This window comes from Podarcis tiliguerta (assembly GCF_965153285.1).
Source record: "Podarcis tiliguerta genome assembly, chromosome: 8".
Classification (NCBI taxonomy): Eukaryota; Metazoa; Chordata; class Lepidosauria; order Squamata; family Lacertidae; genus Podarcis; species Podarcis tiliguerta.
In genome coordinates, this window is record NC_139541.1 from 53,293,687 (window position 1) to 53,316,666 (window position 22,980).

The window sequence follows — 22,980 nt, forward strand, 5'->3', positions numbered from 1 at the left end:
GCCCCTAAGTTAGAAAGAGCATGGACCCTTGTCTCCTCTCTTTTGTTTCTGGATCAGCAGGGGCCCAGTTGCAGCTGCATTAACTTCCTGGGAGATTCCCTTGTTTCTTACTGGCAGCTGGCTGCCACCACAGAGAAAGCCCCAAGCAAGAGCTGCCTCTTTAACCCAAGGGGGCAGTCAGATGCTGCCTTGAGGCCTCCTGTGTACAGAGAAGATATGGTGTGGCAGCCACTTGACCTCATGGCTCAGTCCTTAGGAAGCAGCAGCAGCAGCTTGGAGCAAATGGGCATGACTCACGAGAGAGCCCAGCAGTTTGTTTTAGGACTTAATTTGCTCATAAGTGATCTGGGTTTGGGGGTGAGCAGACCTCAGTAGAGGCGAAACCTGAGCTCCTCAAGGAGCTCTAGTGTAGGTGAAATGGTAGCAAAATGACAGCAGGGCAAAAACTCTTGGCGTTTTCTTGGCTCCGGGAAGGACCATCGCAGCTCAGTGGCAGAGCACCTGCTTTGCATGCAAAAGGGCTCAGGTGCCTCTAGGTAGGGCTGAAACCTTGGGGAGCTGCCGCTGCAGCCGCCACCAGTCAATGCAGACAGTACCAATTAGTCTCATTCAGTATAAGGCAACTTCTGCATTCCTAGCATTGCATAGACAGGGATAGGGACTCGTCGGTTATTTGCCAGGAAGAAGAACTTATCAAAACATCACTGCATTAAGCAGCAGTGTTTAACAGTCAAGTTCCATTAAAAAAGCACATTTATAATAAATACATGGAATTTGAGTGTTATAATAAATACAACACCCTTCAACAATGTTTCTGGGACAGTTTCCAAGAACCTTGATAGCATGTTGCTTTGATTTTTATTTTATTTTTTTAAAAAAGCTACATCATGCTGCATTAAAAAGCCTGAGACAAACACTTTTGCCTGATGCTGAAAATACAGTGTTGGTGCCAGGTGGGCCTCCTTAGGAAGGGAATTTCACAAATGGGAAGACTCTGGCCAACACTGCCTGCCTTCCTGATCTCTGATGGCTGGAGCACTTGGAGGGAGGTCCTCTGGAGATCATCTCACTGTACAGGCAGGTTGGTTGGTGTTCCTTCAGGTAAATAATCAGCGACACAGAACGGCCATTTCCTCTTGTTGGGTGAGCAGAATCGCTTTAGTGAATTGCATTTGCTATTTCGCCATCTATTAATTCAGTTTGGAGAGGTCCTTCTGGAGCTCCTCCGTATTATTATTATTATTGTTTTATTTTAAGAACCCTGAACAATTCAGTATCATCAGCAATCTTGACCACCTCACTGCTCACCCCCTGCTCTAGATCATTGACAAACAACTTAAAAAGCATGAGTCCCAATACCGATCCTTGGAGGACTGTCAATTTATTCTTGTTTCCTGTTTCTTAATCAGTAACTGATCCATAAAATGACTTATCCTCTTTTCCCATGACTGCCGACATGGGTGTAGTCAGGATTTTTGTTAGCGGGAGTGGGGTGGGGGGCAGGACCTACATGATTGGTCAGTTAGTTAAGTATTTCTATTGTTTTATTTGATGGGGGGGGCAGCTGCTTGTTTTGTGCAGGTGGCCCTCTAGGGGTCAGTATCCTCCGTGTGCCAGAGAGCACCACTCAAAATCCCAGAGCACCACGTCCTCATTTTATCAAGCCAAGAAGACCAGGTAATGGGAGAAGCACTTGAGTCAGGAGGCTTCCTTCTTAATCTTTCTCTCTCTCAAGCTTCTCTTTCCCTAGAATCATAGAATCATAGAGTTGGAAGAGACCACAAGGGCCATTGAGTCCAACCCCCTGCCAAGCAGGAAACACCATCAGAGCACTCCTGACATATGGTTGTCAAGCCTCTGCTTAAAGACCTCCAAAGAAGGAGACTCCACCACACTCCTTGGCAGCAAATTCCACTGTCGAACAGCTCTTACTGTCAGGAAGTTCTTCCTAATGTTTAGATGGAATCTTCTTTCTTGTAGTTTGGATCCATTGCTCCGTGTCTGCTTCTCTGGAGCAGCAGAAAGTAACCTTTCTCCCTCCTCTATGTGACATCCTTTTATATATTTGAACATGGCTATCATATCACCCCTTAACCTCCTCTTCTCCAGGCTAAACATGCCCAGCTCCCTTAGCCGTTCCTCATAAGGCATTGTTTCCCTCGTTTTCTCTCTCTGCATGTCCCTCAGCATCTTCTCCATCTGCCCCCATTTCCTCCTCCCAAAAACCCCCTTTCGGAGTTGAGGACCAAACTGCAATAATAACCACCCTCACCTGCTCTTCTGCTCTTGGACTTGCAAGGAATGCACCCAAGAACAACCAAAGCACATCACATTAAATCAGTAGTCAGAAGCCCCTGGGATATGAAGTGCTAATCACTAGAAACCTTAAAGAAAGAAACAGCCCCCAAGCCCCCACTGTACTAGGCTGGTTCTCAGCCACAAGAGGAAGTGTTGGAGGAAGGGTGGCATAAAAATTTAGCAGGCTGGCATTTGGAAATGGAACTGTTTCCCCATGAGGACTAGGAACTTGTCCCCAGGGAGTGCTTGCAAAGTGTAGCCTGGCTTGTGCTGATCCACCAAAGGCGCCATGAAGAAATGCCTGGCACATCCTTGCCTTTCAGCGCAGCCGTAATCCTTGAACATCTGTGTGTCACCATGCCTTCCTTTTGCCTGGCGGCTAAAGGCTGGATTCTTTTCTTTTTTCACCACAGGGCCTCGATGGAGGGAGCAACCACTGTGGTGGTGGTGATGATGATGATGATGATGATGTGGTGGGGTACCTGCCCTAGTGGCTTGACTAAATACTCTACTTCAGATGCTCTGAGGGAGGATGGTGTTCCAGAAAAGCAAATGGTCACATGGGAGGCTGCCATCTCTCTCCGTGAGCAGCGCCTAGGAGCAGGAGCAGCAGCACAGCCTCCTCCTCTGCCATTGCAGTGCTGTGTGACTCACAAGGACCACTCTTTGCATTAAAAGGCAGGAGAGGCATAGCACTGGGACCTCTCATGCAGGCTGAGAGCTCACTGGAGTGACTAGGTGGCTAATTGGCCAGCCACAGCTGGAGCGACTGAATCAGGCCTCCCCTTCCTCCCGGGCAGGATGATGGAACAATGTTGAGGATCAGGCCTTTGGGGTTGGCTGTACCACATCCATGGTTCACTTCTCTGAGTGGCATTTCCCTCTTCCAAGGGTAGAATTGAGGGCATGCCTAGCTCCCATCCACTGAGACAGAAGCTCCTCCTTTGCAGCTGGAACCCCCATCTAGTGCGTTGAAGTGGGAGTTGCAAACAGCAAGTGGGAGTGGATTCTCCTGGCTGTCCATCTGTGGCCAAAAGTGGCTCTGTGAGGAATTGCTGCCTTTTCAGATTTGGCCACCTTGTTCCACGTGGAGCTTATCTATGGAATTTTGAAAGTACCTTTGGAGGCCCAGGCACCCAGGAGAATCTAAAGTGAGGATCATATAACAACAAAATAAACAGCAGTAAGGGACATTTCAGCCCTGTTGGCAAATGAAGAGAGGGAGAGGCAAAAGCGTTTGCAAACAGAAGTGTTTTCATTTGCAGGCAGAAACAGTAGAGCCCAAAATTTAGTTTAGTAGACTAATTTACCACTTCACACAACAGTGCTATTTTTCTAGAAAAAGAGGTGCCGAAGCTCACGATGAACTTCTCCCTTGTTCTCTTAGAATGGCAATGGCACCCACCTGAGAGGTGCCAGAGCTGAGCTGCTGTGTGAGCTCTGGCTGGAAAAAAGCCCTGGCTGTGGTTTTCCCTTCAGATTCTCTAAATAGACTGGTTCCACCCTCTGTTTATTGTGGGAGGCACCCGTGCTCAAGTGCAGTAGAGACATGCTTACAAACCTAAGCTTCAATTTTCTTTTTACATATGTGAAGACGGCCGAGCGGTAGAATTCCTCTGCATGTTAAAATGCCAAATTGGTCCTTGTGTAGTTGATGAAGAAATCCCAGAGAGATACATCTGGCAAGGTGAAATCCATTCCTTCACATTGGCCAAGTTTCCTTAATCTCGCTGCTCAAACTTTTCAGTGAGCCATCACGCTTCATTTCACGCTGCCAGATAATCCCTTTCGCTCTGAGTTCTGGGGGTACGGCATGCGCACAGTCTTTTTGGGAGTCATCACCGATGACATTGATGTGTCCGGGCAGCTGATGTAATGAAGAAGTATTGCGTTTTCCACTGTGTTGAACCCAGAGGTTCAAGTGTCTTAATGCAATTGAATTGATTGCAATATTTTATAAAAGTTTCTCCAGCAAAAATATACGGCTAGGGATTCTATTTGCCAAAGGCTATTAAAAACACAACAGCCTGGATCTTGCTGGAATGACGCAGGATATCAAGCGCTGAATAGAGGCAGCACTGGAGAGAGGCTGTCTTCTTCTTGCTCATGCACTGCCCCGGTTTTCCTCCCTCATAGAAAAGCTCCCTTGCAGTTGCAACTCCTTCTTGAGCTTAAGTGTGAAAGCTGAAGGTATGAGGTGTGGAGGACATTGTAAGTTGGCAGCTGCCTTTTCTTCATCTGCTCTGTCTCTTTCACTAAAGGCCAGGCAAGTCTGCTATGGGTGACGGCTGCCATGGATTGCTGTACCGTTGGGGGTAATGTTACCACAGCCATACATTCTTCAAGGAGCAAAGGTTATACAACAAAGCAATGCCCCTTTCAACAAGCGTTAATGCAGGCTCCCGCACTGATCATGGCCACCATCAATCATGCGGCCCTTTCCTACAGACCCAAACCTACATATTCCACCGTGGTGCGATGAGCAGGCTTCTAGGAGAAGACAAAATGTTCCTTTGGGCTCTCTGGCCAGCAACAACATTGATGATATCAGGTATGCAGAACCTCTCTCTCTCTCCCTCTCTCTCTCTCTGCAAAGCCACTTCTTAACGAGTTGGTTGGACAGTGTTCTCAAAGCTACTAACATGAGTTTGACCAAACTGCAGGAGGCAGTGGAAGACAGGAGTGCCTGACTCTTGTCCATTGGGTCACGAACAGTCAGACACGATTAAACGACTAAACGACAACATGGGCAGCTCTGCCCATGAACCCTGCAGTGTGGACAGTTGCCAGCTCCCCTAGATCTACAAATATTGCTGAAAAGTATTGAAAGTACTCAGTTATCTGAGGTTCTGCCCTCCCAGAAATGTCCTATTCACGGGGTGTTTTTACCCGTGATTTCCCAAAAGAAGCTCTACAACTTTAGCTGCCCCCCTCCACCTTTTCCAGATGAGAATGGTACCTCAGAGGCAGCTGCTTGTTCTTTCTCTTTTTCATTGCAAGTCACTTTGAGCCACTGTCATATAAAAATTGACAAATGGCAAATGACTAAGTAGTAGGGAGAGCAGCCCCACAACCTCTTCCAATTTGGCCTTGAGCTTGAAAGCAATCCAGGGACTTGGCGCATGCCAGATTTCTTGATCTCCTACGCAAGCTATAAGGCAGAGGAGTGATTGGCAGAGGCCTCCTTCTTCCTGCATCCTTCTGCCAGGTTCTGCCACATCCTCGTCCATCAAGCCGCTTTCACAGAAACAGGAGCCAAGCAGAGGGCAGGACCTGTTGAATCCATCCTGGTCAGCCCTGGCCTTGCTGATGGCCTCCTCAGCTACAGTCTGCAGGGAAATGCACAAGAGAACCTTCTTTCCTCCGCACCTTTTGGGGAGCTGCCAAGTTATGCACGGAGAACCCAAGCCTGTGTGCTTGCCAACAGCTGCCTTAAGTGTTCACCAGGAGAGGGGATGAGAATTTGCCACCACCTCCGTGCTCTTGGGAACCTTGGAAGCTGCACTGAGTCAGACCATTGCTTCATCTAGCTCAACAATTGTCTACATGGGCTGGCAATGGATCTCCAGTATCCCAGTGTCTTTTCCATGCAAATACATTTTCCCATACAAAACACCAGCTCCCCATGGAGCTAGAACCCTCCTTCTTCCAGGACCCTGGGCTGAGCCCCTCTCCCATACTAGGGATACCCACTGCCCGGTACCCGCTTTGGAGAGTCAACCACCGGGTTATGTAATATACCCAGAAATACTTCTGTGTTGGGGTTGCAAAACATCTCCTTTCTGCAGGGCATATTTACTTGCATTGTTTTCCCCACCCCAACATTTCTGCTCTCTGATACGGGTGCTGTGGTTGTTGTGATGGGGTTATATAGTGGCCACATGTTAGAATAGGTTCCAGAATCAATCATTATCCTGTTCCCCACCATAGCTGTGGGAGCAGAACTGGAGGTCAGGCCAGGGCTGTATTAACACCCTTAGGGACTCTAAGCACTTAGAAGATTTTGGTGCCCCCATATATATCTAATTCAAAATATAAACAATAATAAACCATAAAATAAAATTTTAGTTTTCAAAATGAAACAAAGCCTACAGTAAGATGGAAAATAATGTTTATTTTTGTATACTTTATTTATATTTGAAAAAAAAAATTATTCTATTTTTTCTAACTGCAAACTCTTTGATCGGATCCTCAAAACTAATCTTACATAACGCATCTGCTTCTACACTTAGTAGACATAAGGCATCCTGCCTGCCTTCTTGAACAGTTGTTCTGTTGGGATTTTTAAAATATACTTCAACTGAGAAAATGAATGCTCAGCTGAGCAACTTGTGACCATTAATGTTGAAAGCCTGGCAATGGAAAATTTCTGTCGTGCCCACCTTCCCTTGATGCCCTAAGCACATGCTTACTTTGCTTAATGGTTAATCCAGCCCTGAGTCAGGCAGAGTTGCCTAGTGGATCCTCTATTGACTTCAATAGGAGGGCTTTCATTTACACCACTTGCTAATGTGATTTGCATGAGCAGAGTTATGCTGGCATTGCCACAACACAGACATAACCATGTGCCAATATCCCCACATCTGGCCTTCCTTCAGAATCAAGAATCAAGTACTCAAGAATGAGTGTGTAGGGATGCTTCTAAATAATTACATTAGCTAGGATATTTGCAAATTGTCCATTTCCTCTTGCGAAGTCCATTTGTTTGGCACGGGAAAGCCATCTCCTTTTGGAGATGCTGAGTGGGAAAAGGTAAAGCTGATTTGGTAAAGACCTCAGAAGCAGCCTCCAATGTGTGGGCTCTGGTGCACCCAAAGGATTCTGGAATGGGGAACTCTTTAAGTGCCATGTTTGGTCTTGGTGCCTCCCAGCTGGCCTCTGTCACTGGAGCTCCTCTCTGGGGCCAGGGGACCTTCCTCTTTCAAGGGAAATGCTCTTTCCTTTTGGCTTGTGTTTGGATGGACCTGAATTGGATGAAGGAGGAGAAACCATAACTGTTTTGGAAACAGGAACTGGGCAGATATGGAAGGAGGAGGTGGAGACGTCCATGGATGCTGCCCCCAGCAACTCAGTGACAGGGGTGAGAAATGCTGTCGCTGCCCGGAAACAGGCCTGCGAGCGAGTTCCTTGCTCTTCTCTCTGAGTGGCTGTCATGTCTGTTTCCTTCGGCCACAAAAGATGGTCAGGAGCCGCTACAGCCCATGGACTGATGTTGCTTTTTGACTAGAGAGTGCCTAGTCCTCCTTCTATTGATCGATCTCTGTATTTCACCTCAGGACTTCTTCCTCAAGATGGTTGAGGTGGCTGTGTGTCAGTGCATCTCTGCTCGCTTTTGCCAACAGGCAGCCCCCCCCCCGCCATGCCTCTCTTTTGCCAAATGCTTCTGGAGCCCAGCAGTGACTGACCACCACCGCTTTTGATCACCGGAGAGGACAGAGCCTCCTACTCCTCCATCGCCTCTCAAGCCGGCCTCCTCCCCGCAACATCCTGTGGCGAAGGCAAACTTCAGTCTGCTGCGCATGGAGTTGCAGGGGCTGACCCTGCCAAGCGCTGAGCGTGTGACATGGAATGAAAGGTTGCGCTGCCTCCCTGAAAGGCGGTGGAGCAGATCAAATCACAGAGGATCAGGCAGAAAGATGTTGCCTTGCTCTGAGTGACAGAAGTTAATAATTAGTGACAATGATTGACAGATACACTCCATCTGCTGCTCTGATGCCTGGAAGCATTTCTCCCACGACTGTCTGTGGGCACAATGAAATCCTGTGGGAGAGGAAGATGGCCCATGATTGACAGCTGCCTTGGAGAGAGACGGGCCGCTGACAGCGCATTCATTGTCAGGAAAAGCACTGAAGTCTCCGGGTGTTTCATGGAAATCTGGCTGGCTGTATACATTTATTCCATTTCATTTATCATGTCAGGAATGGGTTTAAATATATTACTGGGTAGCCTGTATTTTAACTGCAGGCTTTTTCGCATGCTAAATTAGGCACATTCATATCCTAACGGGGTGGCTGCCTCGCCACTTTCTGGCCACAGACAGGGCAGAAGATGTCAGCCCACCTGGACTGGGCTAATTAGTCCTTCTCTCAGGAGGGCAACGCAAATGGCCCTGTGAACTGCCATCCTGAAGGGCACCCTACGGATCGAGTCCCTTGGCATGACACGCATGCACAGAGCAGCAGAGGCTGAAGGAGAAACATGGGGAGCATCTCCTTCCACTTGTGCAACTGAGCCTGGCCAGCCACACAGTCTGGCTTAAGCACTGGCTGAGGAGCTCCGTGGCTGAAGCATAGCATCATCCGCACAGTTTTCTGTAAGGAAAGATGCAGAACTGCAGCCAGCAGAAGCCCATGGACCGACCCAAGGAGAGGAAAGCTATCTTAAACACATTCCTGTTTGTTAGTCAATTGCAAGATGAAACACTATTCTGTTTTGTTTCTGTATTCTTTATATATAGTGACTATTTTTTAAAAAAGCAAAAAATAAAGCACTCGGTCTATTTTGGAATAGCTGCACAGCCTGACCCAGTTCAAGGTGCTCACTTTGGTGTTTTAAGCCCTGAATGATTTTTGGTCCCAAATGGATTCTCAGTGAGGGTTGGTGTGTGTGAAGAAGAGCCTTGGTCTCCTGCCTCGCCTGCCCCCAATTTCTCTAAGCCAGGCTTTCCTGTATTTCCCTCCAGTTTCTTCAAATGCAAATGGATCCCTGAGATAAGGGCCAAACTGGCTTGGCCAAACTGAGCTGTCCTTGCAGCTTTGGTCCCTCCTATCATTAGGGGGTCCAGGCTGGGTCTTACCAAGAAATACCAGTACTTCCTTTAATTCAGATTGTAATGCTGTGTCACATTAACTAAATTGTGCTCGAGACTACAGATAAACACAGACCTTCCAAGTTTCCCTATTTTCCAGGGATAGTCCTAGTTTCTGATTTGATCCCAGAATGTCCTCCTTTCGCTTAGGACACCTCTATTTTCACTGGAGAAATGTTGGAGAGGATGGAGTTACGTGACCCCCGAGCCAAGGAGTTAAGTAACTTTACAACCTTAAAAGACATCTGAAGGCAGTTTAGTTTAATGTTTGATCATGTTGGATGCCGCAGAGTGGCTGGGTCAATCGAGCCAGATGGGCTGGGTATTATTATTATTGTTACTGTAATAATAATAATAGTTACAGGTAGGTAGCTGTGTTGGTCTGCCGTAGTTGAAACAAAATAAAAAATTTCCTTCCAGTAGCACCTTAGAGACCAACTAAGTTTGTTATTGGTATGAGCTTTTGTGTGCATGCATCTGAAGAAGTGTGCATGCACACAAAAGCTCATACCAATAACAAAATTAGCTGGTCTCTAAGGTGCCACTGGAATGATTTTTTAAATAATAATAATAATAATAATAATAATAATAATAATAATAATAATAATTTATACCCTTCCCATCTGGCTGGGTTTCCCCAGCCACTCTGGGCGGCTCCCAACCGAATATTAAAAACACAGTACAGCATTAAACATTAAAAACTTCCCTAAACAGTGCTACCCTCAGATGTCTTTTAAAAGTAAGATAGTTGCTTATTGCCTTGACATCTGGTGGGAGGGCGTTCCACAACGCAGGTGCCGCTACCAAGAAGGCCCTTTGCCTGGTTATTGTTATTATTATTATTGAATAGGATGTCCCTATTTTAATTGGAAAAATGTTGGAGAGTATGCTTCAATGCTGCATCACATTAACCAAATTGTGCCAATACTACAGATGAGCATAGAGTGGGTCATTGAAGAATTCTGAGCTTTGGGGAAGGTTGTAGGTTCCCAAACTGGAACTGACTGTGGCAGATGCAAGGCTGAGGGGCCAGGGTTTCCCCACACCTTTGCAGCGGGTCCTGTTCCTGAGATTGCTTGGGGCCGCTTGGCCTTCCAATGGTGACAAGGAGGCAAGATTTCATTGGCTCGAAGTCCAGTGTCAGTTTTTCTGCATGCCCAGGAAAGGAAAGAAAGAGAAGCTTGCTGAGCGATTTCCTTGCATCGGCTGCACAAGCTCCTCCAGGATATGTAAATACATTACCTTCCCCAATGTCATTCCAGAGGAAAGCTGGGCAGTCAATCTGCAGAGAAATAAAAAATGAAAATAAAACCCATCAGTGTCTGAATGCTTTAAAAATACGCAGGACTTTCTTGTACAGAACTGCGTAGATTCTTCCTGTCACAGATAATATCGCTTATCTCGTTCCTGATTTCTTTTCAGTTGCTGTTTTTTTTTTGTGTGTAAAAAAACTGTATTTTAATTACATTAAATTCAAGTGCAGATTTTCAGATGGCATTGAAACTTTTATCGCCCTTTCTGAGTACTTGAGAGGAAAGTACAATGTAACTTCAAGATTTCATTGAATTGGTAACTTAAATTCTTGAAAAGACTGGTTCTTTAAATACTGAAATAATTACAGAATAGATTTAAGATTGGAATCTGGGTGCTACAAGGATCCAGGTGAAGAAGGGAAAGAATATTTGTGAAAAGTCTGCCCTCCTCTTCCGCCTTGCACTGGGCTGCAGGCAAAGCCCTACTGGGCCTCTGAGGGTGATGGTGGCCACCAAATGTTGAACATGCATGGAAGTTGTCTAAACTACTTCTGCAATATAGGGTAAAGGCTTGGGGTGTGTGGTTTGGTAATGTTTAAAATTAGCTAGAAAACCCATGCTTGAAAATATTCAACGAGGAATGTGAATGAGATATTTACTGTTTTGAACAAGCTAGATGCATGTACAGATTTTAAGAAAGCTTTGGAGAAATGGATATCACTGACCACAGCAAAAGATCTGCAGTGGTTGATAAAATTACCAGGTTTCCCTTTCTTTCTTGGCAGGGCCTTAAATAACTCTAAAATCTGATAGCAGGTCAATGAAAGTCCTCACTGAAAAAGGTTCACCTGTAGATACAACCTGCAAAGTAAAAAGATTTATGGGGCTGAGGGTTATTTACTGCCCTTAGTCACCATTGAGGAGATGTTATACAGGCCCTGAGGCTTTCCAGGTCCCACGAAGGAATCTGATGTGGCAGAAGGGGCAGTGCCAAATTCCAGAGGTAGCCAAGCCTGGCTCTCCTTGCGGCATAAAATACCCTTGTAGCCTCATCAAGAGGGAAAGGGCAGAAAAGAAGAGGACCTTTTTCTGTTGGAAAAGCCATTCCTTTGGGAAGTAGTCCATTGGGGCCCACTTGCCAGCACTGGTGGTCCTCTCCTCTTCCACCCCCCTGCTTTATCCTTGCCCAGAGGCACCCTGTGCAATGCCCAAATTCAGTGCCTCTAAATCATAGTTGGGACGCGGGTGGCGCTGTGGGTAAAAGCCTCAGTGCCTAGGGCTTGCCGATCGAAAGGTCGGCGGTTCGAATCCCCGCGGCGGGGTGCGCTCCCGTTGTTCGGTCCCAGCGCCTGCCAACCTAGCAGTTCGAAAGCACTCTTGGGTGCAAGTAGATAAATAGGGACCGCTTACTAGCGGGAAGGTAAACGGCGTTCCGTGTGCTGTGCTGGCTCGCCAGATGCAGCTTGTCACGCTGGCCACGTGACCCGGAAGTGTCTTCGGACAGCGCTTAAGTGAGATGGGTGCACAACCCTAGAGTCTGTCAAGACTGGCCCGTATGGGCAGGGGTACCTTTACCTTTTGAAATCATAGTTGTGGTGTCCCTGAGGCTCAGTGCCCAGTGTGACAAACCCATCACATACCCCTAGATCCGCCTCTGCCCCTTCCCTCATTCTGTTGATTTCAATGCCCCTTGCCACCATTTCCCCTTCTCCCCACCTGGTTTGAATTTGGCTGTCCCTTGGTCAGTAAATCCATCTCACCCACCCCCCGCAAACAGAAAGGAAGAACATCTGGCTTTGAAATCCCTCTCTGGAAGGAGGAGCCTTTTTGATGGTTTTCCAGAAAGTTGCCCCTCCATTTCTCTTTTTTTATGAATGTCTGGAAAGTCGGTGGCTAGCAGAAGCCATCCTCCCTGGCAGTTTGAAGTCTGAGGGGCCTTTCAGTCTGAGGCCACCCCTCTCTCCCTCCCTCCCTCCCCTCCTACAGACACAGGATCCCATGTCTGTTCCTGTTAGCAGGGAAAGTCAAGTCTTGTTGAGTGTCTGTTTGCTCACACAGCAGGAACCGCATCAGCTGTCTTTGAGTGGAGCTCCTGTCGGCTTGGCTGACATGTACAAGAGGCAGCGTGCCTCGCAGAAATGAGTGTGTGATAACCATACACTGAACACAATATTCTTAAGGCATTAGAAAGCCGAACAGATCTCGCCACGTTAGGCTTTATCCTGCCAATTCAAAGTGACAGGTTTTTATAGGTTCTGCGGAGCTGAATGTGCCTTTCTGCCCCTGCAAGAACAGCAAGAGGATTGGAAGGGGAAGCCTCGCAGAGCCCACGAATGGGGCAGGCTGCTTCTATCTGCGCAGCAAACAGCGGGGCTCTGTCCACAGCCAGGAGAAGGTCAGGCTCCTGGCAAGTGTCAAGAGGTGGATGTGAACTGTGCACACCCCACACAACCTGCCCTGATGCATATTCGCAGGGCGGCTGCTTGGCTCTTTGGCCTCCCTGCCTTGGGAGCTGTGTGGCACTTGCCAGAGAGATGCAGCTGCAATCAGAGGCTGTTTTGGAAAGTGATGCTGAAGTTCTCTCCATTTCCATAGTTAATGCACAGGCAGTAGTTCTTTGCATTTCCAAACTGAAATTCAAATTTGAAGCTTCCCAGTCTAGAATTGTCACCTGTTGCTCGCAGTTCTGCCAAGAGGCTAAGAAAAGGAGCGCTTGCCAAAAAGACCTGGCCTCCCATGGAGCTGCCTGCTGGGCTGTTCCTTGCCATTGATGGCAGGTTCCCCCTCTGCAGATAGTTGCTTATTCAGAGACAGTTAATCCTTTCTCTGATACATTCGGCTCATGCTAGCTACAACAAGTCCAGGAAGCTGCCAAGAGCCCCCTGACTTAGTTCTGAGCTGCTCTTGTGCCAGGCAGGACATTTCTTCTTCTGTTCCACAAACGTCCACCCTGCTTCCTCCTGTTTCTCATCACACCCTGCTAGAGCAAAATCTGAGTATTAGCAAACACCTTCCACAACAGGCTGCTCAGTTAGATGAGCCCCTGGGGGAGAGGTTCTTATGTCTAGATCATCAATGGGACTCAAAATATAGGCCGGGGCAGAGAACGGCATTGGAGACATTGAAGCTTCCCAACCTCCAATGGTTCGCTCTTGGTCGTTCTCGTGTTTGATGCCCACAAGAGCCTGGAAGTAAAAGCGTCATCTTTGCCAACAGATTAAGACACTGAGAATGGACCAAACATGTGAGTTATTGAACAGAAGACTGGAGGGAAGTACAAAGAAGACCAGAATAAATTTGGGGGGGGGGGGTTTCCCTCCAAAAATGAGTTGCTTGGGATTTGGAGGATGGGATTTTAAATGGCGCTGCTGCCATCCTGAATACATTACAATTTTAAAAATGCTTGCCAACGATGCCAGCTTGCAAGTGGGATAAATCTCCCAGGTCCCCATTTATGCTTGCAGGATTTCAACTATACTGACTCTGCTCAACATTATTGGAGTGGTTTGTGTATCTCAAATCCCAAAGTATACCCGGATATGCTTTCCCAGGATCAAGGAGTTGCATCTGGTTTATGTTTTACATGTCTGTCTGTCTGTCTGTCTGTCTGTCTGTCTGTGTGCTTAATATGGAAATGAAGAAAGGCAGTGCAGAGTAACTGTAGCAGAAGTGTGTGTGTGTGGCAGGTGGTGGTGGGGTAGGTGGAAGCTGTGCTCTGTGCTCTGACCAGGGTCCTGAATATGAACCAGATAGAACCCATTCAATGTCTCATGCAGCTGGAGCCTCTTGTGACACAACGGGTTCCTCTGAATTGGGGGTGTCCCCCCCCCCCAATGATACTTGTGGGAGAGAATACATGGAGAGTTTGGGGTTGAAAATGAAAAAAGTATGACTGTCCCCTGGAAAGATCCATGAGCAAGGACAGAAGATGGGAATTTGATTGCAATCTTCCTATAGTGAAGACAGAAAGGGCCTTTTCAGAATGACTTATGTACAAAAAGAGGGGAGTGTGGTTGCAGTCTCTCCCCGCCCCTCCCTGCATGGAATGGGATATGCTGGAGACTCCAAGAGTAACAACATGAGCAGCGCGGGCTGCTTTCCCTGTGGAAAGGAGAGCCTTCAACATGTGGCCTTGTTCATGGACAGGTGCAACACATGTAGGCTCACATATAGGCATGAAACATTTAGGTTCACTTACTGTCCTGTGAGGACGCATGTGCCCTGCAGCATTAACCATGTTGCTTTTCTGAATGTAGCATATGTAGTAGCAAGCATTTTTGTATGAAGACGCCCCATACATTCTTTGGGTGGGGCGGGGGTTGCATTGTGACGATCTCTGAAAGTTTCCATGGTATACTTAGTCATTCATGTAGCTGCATGAAAATGTATAAAAATCTAGACTTTTCTCTCCTGGAACCTCCCCCCCACCACACACACTAGGAGCAAAGTGCAGCAGCTCACTTAAAACCTGCATTCTTTAATTATAAATAGAATTTGTTGGAAAAATAAAGGAGCAGAGTCCCAAACTATTTCAAAATTACCATCTCACTTCAGCTGATCAGTGAATCCAAAACAGGGTCAAAGACCTTAATCTTCCAACACAGACTCTGCTCCGTTTTTCCATATTAGCTGAAATTTTCAAATTGCTAAATATCTGAATTAGCTGCAACATTTGCATGAAATGTTCCATTACCATTTTGAAACAGGCCATTTAATCTCCTTGACCTTTGCATTGTGGTTAGAGCAGGGAGGAGGGAAGTCCAAGATACTAATAAAAAGCATAGCTGGGGTCTTTATTAATCGTGGCAGGCTAGGCATGGCTGCTTGGTGAAAAGGCCCACTCTGCTCAAGGATGCTGCCAGGTGAGGGTGTGAAGGAGCAATGGTCAGCCTACAGGTTTACTCTTTATTCAAAAGCAGAGTAGTAACCAAGAGAATTCCCCTTTCTCAACCAACCCTCTGGCTACATGGCCTTGCAACTGTTGCCTCATTGAGCATTAAGCAAGCATCTTTGGTTCTGATGCAAAGCAAAAGCCGAGGACAGGAAGAAGAAGAAGAAGAAGAAGAAGAAGAAGAAGAAGAAGAAGAAGAAGAAGAAGAAGAAGAAGAAGAAGTAGTTTCGATTTGATATCCCGCTTTATCCCTACGCGAAGGAGTCTCAAAGCAGCTAACATTCTCTTTTCCATTCCTCCCCCACAACAAACACTCTGTGAGGTGAGTGGGGCTGAGAGACTTCAAAGAAGTGTGACTAGCCCAGGTCACCCAGCAGCTGCATGTGGAGGAGCGGGGACGCGAACCCGGTTCACCAGATTACGAGACTACCGCTCTTAACCACTACACCACACTGGCTGTGGTGCATCACTGGGGCACATTTTCCTGCTACAGATTGCCTCTGTAACTGAAGGCTGCTTCCAGGAACATGGAAAATGTCATCAATACATCATCTGAGCAAAGCAAGCCAGGTGGTGCTGGTGTGATATGTGATACAGGATTGCAGAATTTGGTTTCCAGATTGAACAAGGATTGTCCTGGATCTTGGAGATGCTGAAGGTGGAGCCAAAAGGGGACATCACTGCCCAGGCAAGTGAGGGCAAAGGCAGCCCCTGAGTCTCCCTCTGAACCTGGCTGCAAACTTGCAACAAAAGCAAGGCTCTGTTTAGCAAAAAACAAATGGTGCACTTTTAGCACAAGCTTTACTTTCAGGATTTAGACCCTCCTTTTCCAAAGCACATGCATTGCTCAAGGTGACTTACAGGAATTAAAATCACAACAGTAAAATACATCAACGATAAAAGCGACAGAGACAGACATGGCAGATTAAACCGTATTCAGTAAAACCAGCCTTCAACAAGACAAATCGAAAACCTGTTGAAATAAGAAAAAGTACCCACCAGCTGCCAGTTAGAAAGGAAGCCCTCTGGCCTGGCCTGGCCCTCCTGGGGTGAGCTGTTCCCCAGTCCTGGTGTGGTCCAGGAGAAAGCCCTGCCCCTGCACTTGTCCCATCCCCTCTGGATGGGATGCATAGAAGGGCTTCCCCACATGCTGCCTTCAAAGACCCTGGACTCAAGCCATCTAGGGCATTAAATTTTGAACTGTGCCTGGGAGCAGGCTGGTAATCAGTGCAAGCCTTGCAAGAGAGGGCTCATAAGGCTCCATAGGTGACAGCCTTTTCCCTAAAATGTAAGGCACACTACCCTGTCTAGTTGCTTAGCTTGTCAGGTACAGCTGGTGATTCAGCCTAAGCTGGATACAGAGGCAGGCACAGGAATGCCCCAGAAAGTGAACCTGGTTCTTCAGTGGGGTAAAAGTTTTGATGAAACCATCTCCAGTCATTTCGGGGGTCCCAGCATCCCCAAAGAGTCAGGTGTGTCTGAGAAGGACCTCAATGCCAAATGCAGCTGGTCTGTCACTCTGCGTCTCTTGCTGCTTTGCAGTTTCATGCTTGAACTTCTTGAGGTTATTCATTTGACGAGCTAATTAGTGAAGGCAGCGTAAAAAGTGAGCCTGGGCCATTGCCTCGTTGAGCCTTCAAAGCTCTGGAGGTGCAGAAGCAAAACTCCTGGTGGGAGAAATATGGCAGGTCCTCCTCTGCCATCCATCAGGCCATTCTAATGTAAACAACACACTTTTAATGAGCCAATTTCCCCTGGACAAGAGGAGCGAACAATGGGAGAAGTGTCTTTGATGTGATTCATCAGTGGGAGCATTATTGTCTATTACCATGGCTTTGTTCCTTTCATCTCACAGGGAGAAAAGGAGCCCACCAGAAGGGTGATTTTTAATACGTTCATTTGAATCATGTGTTGAGAAAAACAATTGGTTTTTGTTTTCCTCTTTCTGATCAAATGAAAACATTATCCCGATTTCATTTCATTTAAAGAGCAGAAAGGTTGATAGATTCCACAGCCGAATAAAATATGCACCTATGATTTGAAATAAACTGTGTTTAAATAAATGGGTGGTATTATGGGATGCTGCTCTTTACCCTGATGGGATGGTGCAGAACATCCTACACCTATACGCATCCAATAAATGGGACTTCGATCATAATGAAGTGGAAGGCCTGCATTTGATCTGCAAAACTGAATTTCTGGGTGAGCTCCCGATTCTGTGTGATAGTGCGAAGAAGCCCACAGCCAGACCTGAAGGGTGCACATGTGATCTTGACCAAGCAAGGAGGCCTCTCTAGTAGTCCTGGAATGGGCTTCTGAGAGGAATGTGCCCTTGCTCTGACCCATGAGGAAACCACCCTTCTCCTCCCCAGAAATTAATCTGCAGCATTTGCTCAGACAAGCCCCTCTGCTCAGGAGGAGGTGTTTGAACGCCAACACATGGAAAATGCATTATTTATGGGCCTCTGAATAACTAAAGCAAAAACAGGCAAAACATTCTGACACAAAGAAACACTCATGAATATTTGAATCGCTAAAGTTTTGCCATCATGATTAGACTGGGTGGCTGCTGATTTTCATGCAATAAATGCACATTTATTGCTCTCCCTCTCTCTCTTTTGCATTTTCCCACAAGGCAGCACTTTGAGGTGGGGCTAGCAGGCCCCTGTAGGTTGCTCTACCATAGTTGATTTGATTAAGCTCCCTGTTCTTCTTGTGTCCTGCTGGGTGATGCAGTTCACTGACTAGCAGGTGTGTTCAGAACATTTACTGCAGTTATCGGGGAGGAGGTGGAAAGTCTTCTTTGGTGAGACTGCCTGGCTTAGGGGCATGAGGATTCCTTTATCCCGCATCTCTGCTGCTCCTGGGACCTTGAGAGCACAAGAAAGTGACAGCAACTTCTCAAAGCAGATGTCCAGGTTGTAGGTTTTGTTTTTTAAACCACACCATTTGCTGAAATTTGGAATGAAAATCCTGCTTGTGGGGATGGGCTTCTCAACTTTGCCTCTCATCTCATTTTTCAGTGGGGGGTAAAAATCCAATCTGAGCTGCTTTTGCTCCATCAAGGAAAATGTGAGCAAATCTCCCTCCTTCCCTTGTCCCCCACACTGCAAACCCCAAACTTAGTGGCTGCATGATGGAATAGCAATGATAAAAGCGAAAAACAGAACCATAGACCTCCACCTAATGGCACAGCAGTGGCCTCAGCAGGTTGGCTTCAAGAGCATCCATGACAGGGATAAATGAATTTACCCTAAACTTGTCTCTTAGAGAAAGTTGTCTAAGGCTTATTCTTTTTTGGGGGGCGGGAGGAGGTTACTCTCTGCCTTCATTTGACAGTTTTATACTCCACATCCAATAGAGTAAATTTTGCTTGCTGTTCATAATTAGCTCAAGTGTTTGATACAAACTACAATAGTGAGTTGTCAATATTTGCATCCAGTAATCCTGCTTTGATTTACTCTTCAAGTTTTGATGTGAACGTTAGACCACACTTTCTTTTTAAGTATGTCAGTGGTGAAGCTGCTTGCTCTGGCACTGGGGGCAGAGAGCAGACGGGGGCATGGCTGGGGCACGTCCTGGGGTGTGGCATGCCATCGTGGGGGTGTGACGCACCACCCACAGGGGCGTGGCACCCGGCGCAGTAGGGGTGCGTGGCATGTGCCCGGGGGGCAATGCGCTCCCCCGCCTCCCCGTTCCTCTGCCAGTGAAGTACGTTAGCATAGAGTTCATATTTTGAGAGTTTCCATAGGTTTCAACAAGATAAACGTGATGCCAAGCATCGAATCCAGTAGACGTTAAAGCTGTGGTTGAGGTAGTTTGGTAGTTAACACACAAAACAGTAGGCTTTTCCTTTTGTGGCAGAATACAATAGCCATTCTCAAGGGTAGGCTTCTCCGTTTACCTTGGTGGAATAGAATAAAATCTTTAAGCAGAACCGGGCTTGGTTTCTGTATGTTCACTTCAAAGTGGTCCCAGTGCTGACATTCTGATGGACCTTTCTCAGTCCAGAATGGTATTATTCATTACTGTCATTAATGTAAGTACTGTCTCTGAAAGCACTAGTAGCATGAACGGCTGGTATTTTTGTGTCTGTAATGCTAGGGTTTTCACTGAGATTATTTGCTTTGTTTTCTAGTTCTTTAAGATGGTAATGAGCTTGAACTGCTTCTTGTGGTGTAACTATCTCATGACATGTTCCTTCAGCACCTTGTGTAATTCTTTGGCTGTAGGCCGTGTCACTTCATCTTTACATTCCCCAAAGTTTTCTGCACTTGTAGTGGTCGTTACTGATAACGGTTCTCCTTGAAGTTCTTTGGAGGCTGTGTTCTACATATAAACTGGTTGTTCTTGAGACTATTCAGGCTGCTCATTGTAGTCCGCTTGATTTTCTTCTGTTTGCAAACATGAATGTTCTGTATCTGAGGGACTATGTAGGACTGTTCCCATCTGCTGTACAAAACCATATGATGTGATTGGCTTTAAACGTTTTGAGTATTCCCTTCTGTTCTTTTCGTCACTTTCGTTTACTAGCACCACTTTCATATCACTTACTCATTATTATTTTCACAAAAAGTCAAAAATTAATATTATTGTGATTCACAATAATATAAAAGAATCCTCACTTGTTCTCAAAATGCATGATATACAGTGATCTGAACACTTGTATTGCTTCATAGCTGACTTAGCATCATTTGAAGCCTCCATGAACTTTATTAAACAGTAAGTATGCACTTATGTAACTGTTATACAGACATAGAGTTATATGTTATTAAGCAACTGGGCCTAGATAGTAAAATCTGTCTGTTTTAAAAAAACTTTTTGGCAAGGCAGAGCCTTTTCCATTTAAAGGAAGTCCCAGTGACTTCTGCAAGATATCTTCTCCTACACTACCTGGAATTTCCTCACTACAGCAGTAATAACATGAGTACAAGCCTAGTTAGCTCATGGAATATTGGCGGCATCTAATGCATGTCCTCCCCTCCACATCCTTCTTCAAATATTAATAAACTCTAGGGAAGACTTTTCCAGCGGTAAATAGATATAGTCTAAATTTACATTTCTTGGGAAATGTATCACCCTTTTCCTGTTAATACATTGTGATGGTTTATTATTATTATTATTACTAAGATTTTTCAGTTAAACAAAAATTGCATCATACCCTACAACATTTCTCTGATGAAAATGGGGACATCCCATTCCATAGTGATAATTTTACTATTTATACCCCACACATCTTCCTGGGTTATCCCAACCACTCTGGGCAGCTTCCAACATATATAAAAAAAACCAATGAAACATTAAAAAAACCAACTTCCCTATACAGGATTGCCTTCAGACGGCAGACAATTCCATACCCTCCAACATTTCTCCAGTGAAAATAGGGACATCCTAAGGAAAAGTAGGACATTCCAGAATCAAATCAGAAACTGGGATGGTTTCTCTAAATCAGGGATGTCCCTGGAAAATAGGGACACTTGGAGGGACTGTTAATAATAACACACAAGGCACATTAGATAAAACTTGCAGGGGTTAAATGGGTGTTTTTTTCTTGGGATCTGGTCACCTGCTATTCCTTACAACAGGGGTAGGCAACCTAAGACCTGGGGGCCAGATGCGGCCCAATCACCTTCTCAATCCAGCCCGCAGACGGTCTGGGAATCAGCATGTTTCTACATGAGTAGAATGTGTACTTTTATTTAAAATGCATCTCTGGGTTATTTGTGGGGCCTACCTGGTGTTTTTACATGAGTAGAATGTGTACTTTTATTTAAAATGCATCTCTGGGTTATTTGTGGGGTATAGGAATTCATTCATATATTTTTTTCCAAAATATAGGATGGCCCACCACATGGTCTGAAGAATGGTGGACCGGCCCATGGCTGGAAAAGGTTGCTGACCCCTGCCTTACAGTGAAACAGATCTACACACTGGAGAGGAATCATTACATATTGCACTTTGTAATGAAGACAAACGGGGCAATTAAGAGGTTATTCGTGGCTGAAAATCCCTCTTCCTTTATCCCCTGGGGATTTGCATTTCGTCCTCTGATGGATTCACAGTGAACTGGCAACAGTAATTGGAATCTAAGGACCCAATTCTATAATGAAGATTCAGTGGCTGAGGGACCTCAGGAAGCTGCAGCGCACGTTCCACTCCACCAGCAGAGAGAGGTGGAGCTGCCCTGACAGGAGGACTTGCCTACTAGCAGGACCCCACTGAGGCACAACAATGGCACCTCTCAACACCAGGTCATGGTCTGCTCTGTTGCTGCAGCAGAGCAGAGGGTGTAGTGTGTAGCTCAAGGCCAGCATACAAAACCACCACCCCAAGGCAGAATGTGGCTCAGATATGGGGGTGGCCTAGTGGTTGGGGTGGCTTCCTGTTGCTCGTGCTCAAATCTCACAAGCTGGAGTTGTAGGGGTGGGAATGTTATGAAAAAAAGAGCGCTCCTTTTGTTTTGCTTTGCTCAGATGAGAAGGCCACAAGCCCTTGGCTATGAATCTCATTGATCTGCTATGCTAGGGAACTTGCATTTTACAACTAGATGGGCGGGAGGAAGGTGGGAGATTACATTATTGGCTCAGATTGATTGCTTTGTCAATGTTATTTATTAGTTTATACCATCATTAAACCATGAATTAGCTTAAGCAATTTCCATCATGTTGCTTTAAACTGCTTTCATGACTCACAATTTGTTCTCTTTTCTGTTAATCCCCCCCTCCCGTCCACATTCATAATGCCATCATGCTGCGCACATCAATGAATAGATGGCTTTGCTTCAGGCACTATCTCAAGCCTGGGAGAGTCTCCCTGTGGGAAGGCTTTGCTTCCTTTCTCATTAGGGTGCTGAGCAAATTTGAACCCTGATTGAGGGAGATGTGGCTTGGCAACAGCTGCAGCATGCTCTCTGGAAGTCAGATCTGCCACCTCCTTGGCAGCCTACATCCCCAGTGCCACATGTATAGTGGTCTATCTTCACTCGCTCCTCCTTCCCTAGTTGGAGAGGGGAGATCACCAATTTGTGGTTCGCCCATAGCTGTCAACTTACAGATTTGAAAATAAGGGACCAGCAGCCTCAAAAATAAGGGACCAGCAGCCTCAAAAATAAGGGATCAGCAGCCAAAATAAGGATTTTAGTCAACCAGCAGCCAAATGAAGCCTCAAGTGGTGGTTCCCACAGTGCAGCAACTCGGCAAAGGGGATGCAGCAAGGAAAACCACTGTCACCTCTCTGCTGGGAAGTGCTGAGCAAAGGCGAGTCCCCAGGCAATGCGGCACAAAGCATACAAGCTCCACCCCCCAGTTGTTCTTAGACACCTTATTTGGGCAGCACAGCCAAGCAGCACAGTTGGAGCCTCCCTCCTCCCTGGCCAGCAGGGAGGGAGGGAGAGGAGCTGCTTCCTTTGAAACCCGGAAAATTTAAGGGACATCATCAATAAGGGACAGCAGCAGGACACGGTGCTGGGATAAGGGACTTTCCTGCCAAATAAGGGACGGTTGACAGCTATGGGTTCGCCTCAGGTGTCAGAGTGTCTTGGGCTGGCCCCGGGGGAAGTACTGATAACCTATAAGCTGGATATAATTTCTGTGCATTTCATATGAGCTCTGCAACATGGCTCTGACTGGCAGCAAAACAGGGCAAGCAGAACACAGGCCTGAGTCCTGCAGCTGGGGCTCAGTATGCCCACTGAGGTCTGCAGTGAGGCCACTGCATGCCAAATGAGAGGG

General features: G+C 46.4%; 1 long non-coding RNA gene across 1 annotated transcript in view; it reads left to right on the forward strand.

Moving 5' to 3' along the window:
- Positions 1–22,980, forward strand: part of LOC310683263 — a 418,618-nt gene that overhangs the window by 187,505 nt on the left and 208,133 nt on the right. The window lies entirely within an intron of this gene.